Source organism: Penaeus monodon, chromosome 1 (genome assembly GCF_015228065.2).
Source record: "Penaeus monodon isolate SGIC_2016 chromosome 1, NSTDA_Pmon_1, whole genome shotgun sequence".
NCBI classification, from domain to species: domain Eukaryota; kingdom Metazoa; phylum Arthropoda; class Malacostraca; order Decapoda; family Penaeidae; genus Penaeus; species Penaeus monodon.
The window spans coordinates 21,525,989-21,530,988 of NC_051386.1; the positions used below are offsets into that span (position 1 = coordinate 21,525,989).

General features: G+C 43.8%; 1 pseudogene; it reads right to left on the reverse strand.

Moving 5' to 3' along the window:
* Positions 1 to 3,851: 3,851 nt before the first annotated feature.
* The window catches only part of LOC119576223, a 10,269-nt pseudogene continuing 9,120 nt past the window's right edge, over positions 3,852 to 5,000 (reverse strand).

Sequence of the window (5,000 nt, forward strand, 5' to 3'; positions counted from 1 at the left end):
ACCTTTCCCCTTCTTTGTTCGTTCTCCTTCCTTACCCTTGTCCCCTCTCCCCACCCGTCCTCTCCTCCTATCTCCCCTCCCTTTCCCCTCTCCCCACCCTTCCCCTCCCCTCCCCTCCCTTTCCCCTCTCCCCACCCTTCCCCTCCCCTCCCCACCCTTCCCCCATCTCCCCACCCTTCCTCCCCCATCTCTCCACCTCTCCTCTCTTCCTCCTTTCCCCCTTCCCTCCCCCATCACTCCACCCTTTCCCCTCCTTCCCTCCCCCCTCTCCTTCATCCTCCCGTTCGCCCCCCCCCCACCCTCGTAGCATCGTCAGCGGCGCGCGTCGAGATGTGTCGTGAGATAAGGCCCACCCAGCCGCCCCAGCCGCCCACCCGCCCACCCACCGGCCGTACTATGACTCGGACTACGCAATCGGGTGCTAGACACGCCCATCGACCGCCGCCGCCCGCTCTCGCCTCCCTCTTTCGCTTTGTCGAGAAACCCGCCCAGCCTCGCTACGTTATTTTTTCTCTAATAAAAGGTGTTAAGCGGCAGAAGAAATCCTCGGTGCGTCATAATGTGGTTTGTTTGTAAATGACTCTATTTCTCTTTCTTTCATTCTTCGCCAAAAGAATAATTTAATTATATCAAATGGATGTATCACAATGGCAAAGAATAACAGCATCGACACAAATTAAGATAATAAACACATCCCTAATCAACGTTTGCAACATTCAAATATATTTTAATAAGCGTAAGAAAAAACAGTTTATAACAGACATATCTATGAACGTTAAATAATGTTGAAAAAATCACGAATCAACGTTTATAACATTCGCAAACGTTTCTATGAACAAAATAAATCAAAATACTTACTAATCTCAGAACATTCGCAAACGTTTCTATTAACACACACAAAAACAAATAAATAAAAACACAAATCAATGATAAAACACTCATAATAATAATAATAATAATAATAATAATAATAATAATAATAATAATAATAATAATAATAATAATAATAATAAAAATAATAATAAAACAGAAATATCTTTACCTGATGTCGGCACAAGAGGTGAAGATCATTGCAACGTGACCGCCAGTTCTTGCATGGGATTATGACTTCTTGGAATAATGTCGAGAGAGGGTTTAGCTGGTGGCTTAGTGAGGACATATCAACACGTGCATAATCAGCACATTCTTTGATTCTTAGATCTTAATATTCGGCGCGGGGAAATATCACCTCCCTTGGGTATTTTTGTATAACTAAAATAATCCTCAGATATAGGCTCTTATTCGACCCATCCCGAGTCATCTCTAAAGTCAGCAATTGCAACGATGCAAGCCTGCCGGCACACAGAACTACTAGTGCAATAGGAACGCCCACTTTTGCACGTTAAAAAAATCCAATATGCAACCTGGATGATCGGGTTACGCAACCCTAGAGTACGCGGTCACTGCTGCGACGAACAAGCCAATGAATTTTGCTTTAAGTACGAATAGAGAATGAATTAAATGTAAAATTATACAAGCACAGAGAGGAAAAGGATAAAAACGGACATGAAAATAAAACAATAAAAAAATTGTGACTATATTCAAGAAAACAGACCACCAAACCCAAGAAGAAAAAGCAAATAAGTAAATAAAACCGCGCATCATATTCTTTCTCTCTCTCGGAGGCGACAAGCGCAGAGCCCTCGCGGCGGCGCAGCGGGAGACGTCGACCGGGCCAACGGGAAGACACACCCAGCGCCCTCGACCTCGCCTCCCTTCAGACGCCTTTTAACCAATCGAATGAACTTAATTCGCAGGTGATAAGCCCTCCCGTGCTTCGCCCACTTCCGCTGGGCTCAATGTTCCTCCCGCCGGCCGCCGGGAGCTCGGTTGAGAGGCCAGTATAGTGGGGTTTCCGGCACGATCGTCGCGACACCATGGCGGACATCGGCGGTATCAGTTCCTGCGGTTTGTGCGTTGCGTCACCTCTGCTGACCTTCCTGAGTGACCCAGCATCCGGAGCAATGACCTTTCGCCAAACGGCCTTCGGGAGCGTCACACGACGGTGCTGAGATAATTAGCAGCAGCGTCATTATCGCCTTCAGTGTTGACAGGTCACGAAATACCTTTTCCGAAATAGGTAAAGAAAAAAAAATATATCAAATTTTCCAAGTATTTGTTTCGACATATTTACTACTAGATTCTGGCCCCCGTTAAGTCCAGAAATTTGGATATATTTACATATAATCAGCAAAATGTGTAATTTAACTCCGAACGTGGAATTCAATGTATTTCGCGCCACAGAATATTAACATAAAACTGTCTTCATTTTTTTTTCACAAGAAACTTTCAATTACAATAAATAGAGAGTAACACACACACACACACACAAACACACGCACACGCACGCACGCACGTACACACACACACACACACACAAACACACACACCCACACACAACACACACACACACACACACACACATAAAATACATATACAAATCATATTCCTAATCTGTATCATGTTACAGAAAGTTACTTCAATCATGAATAATGTTCTTAGTAGCATGATGTGCAGAAAGTATTTTTTCCCGATTTTCTTTTCGTCAGAATCTTCATTTTTCTTCTTCTTCTTGTTCTCCCTCTCCGTATCTTCCTTTTCTATCCACCTATCAACACCCTCAGCCGGCGGTTATTGGAGATTTTTGTGTCCAGCGAAAAATGATATATATATATAAAATTAATTTGGGGATAAGTTCGATTAAAAAATATTTAATTAATTCGTTCATCTATTCATGTTTTTTTTCTGCTTACTTTCGTTTGCTTGTTTGTTTTGTACTAATTAATGACATCAGGATTTTTTCCATTACTTATGGGTTCCTTTATGACAAAAAAACGGGATTATTTCAAACAAAACAAACACAACGGAAACTGACACGACAAACAAACTACGCCCCCCCTCCTCCTCCCCCACTTCATATTCGACCCTATTTTCTTCACACATACTTTTATTCCCTTCCTTATCCCTCTTCCTCTTTCTCTCCCCACCCCTACCACCTCATCTCTTAACCTCTCCCCTCCCCTCACCCCCTTCCCCTCTTCCCCCTCACTCCTACCCCAATCCCCCACCACTCCCACTCCCCCTCACTCCTACTCCCATCCCCCATCCTCCCCATTCCACCCCCCACAAAAATAGAAAACAAAAAGCATAACTACAAATCACGTAACTACCCCCCCCCCCCTTCATCTCCACGTGTCCTAAGCTTAAAATCCCCCGAGGGAAGAAAAAAGCCCCTGGTCACTCGCGCAACAGCTGATTGGCAAGTCATCATCATCCGTCGCTTATTACGATCCTGCGAGGAGTTGCAAGTCATTCTCGGTTGTGTGTCGAACCGGTACATTCGTTTTCCAAAGAAAGGGGTTTGTTTGCGTGTATGTTTGGGTATGTAAACAATCATACGACACGTATGGACGAGCATGGACGAAGACACGGACACGGACATATACACACAGATATATAAATATACAGATATATATGTTATATATATATATATATATATATATATATATATATATATATATATATATATATATATATATAAATATTAATATATATATATACATATATATATAATATATAATATATATATATATAATAATATATATCATATATACTATCATATAAATATAAAAAATACATAAATATATATACATATATACTTCTTTTACACACACACACACACACACACACACACACACACACACACACACACGATGTCCGCTCTCATACATTCATATAAATATCCACACCTTCACACACACACACATGTTTACATTGTTTCCCGATGCACATGCCTACACACACACACTTATTCACGTAGACCTGCGTGCATGCGAGTCGGAAGCTCCGTACATGAGCGTGCTACGACCTCTCTTATCGCCCGCGTTCAAGGTCATGCGCCCGAGTGCACAGTCAGCGGAGTTTGCAATGCCTGATCAATAGTACTTCATGACTCGGTCAGTCACAGTCATGAGAAATCAATGCCGAGGATGCCTGATGCAGGCGGGAAATAATCCTTTCAAGATGGCGCGTGGGGGAGGAGGGGGGGAAGGGAGGTGGGGGAGGGGGGAGGAGGGAAAAGAAGTTGAATAATAACAATAATAATAATAATGATAATAATAATAATAATAATAATAATAATAATAATAATATATTATTATTATTATTATCATTATAGAAGGCGGAAGGAGAAGAAAAGCAAGAAGAAACAAAATCATAATAATAATAATAATAAAAAGAGGAAGAAGAAGAAGAGGAAGAAAGAAGAAGAAGAAGAAGAAGACGAGAACAATTGCTCTCTTGTTCGGAAGGAGACGGACGCATCTCAAGGACCGGCTGGAGGGGGAGGGAAGGGGGGAGGGAAGGGGGAGGGGAGGGGGGAAGGGGAGGCTGTGGGCGTGAAGGGGACGGGATATGGGCGTGATGGGTGGGCGTGACGTTTCTGTTTCTTGGGGGGGGGAGGGGGAAGAAAGGAGGGAGGGAAGGAGGGAGGGAGGGAGAGAAGGAAGGGAGAGAGAGAAGGGAGGGAGAGAACGAAGAGAGGGAGTGAAGGAGGGAGGGAGAGAAGGAAGGGAGAGAGAGAAGGGAGGGCGATAACGAAGAGAGGGAGGGAAGGAGGGAGGGAGAGAAGGAAGGGAGAGAGAGAAGGGAGGGAGGGAGGGAGGGAGGGAGGAGTTGTTTATGTAAGTTTGGGATAATGCTTTGTGTTGTAGGGTTATGTAGAGCCTGCTTATTGTGTGTCAGCAAAAACATTAGGAACGTCATTATTTAAATCGCCTCCTCTTTCTATTCCCTTCTTGTCTTCCCGTTTTCTTCTTTTTCTTTTCTTCTTCTTCTTCACCTCCACCTCCTCCTCCTCCTCCATCTCCACCTCCTCTTCCTCCTCCTCCATCTCCTCTTCCTCCACCTCCTCCTCCACCTCCTCTTCCCCCACCTCCACCTCCTCCTCCACCTCCTCTTCC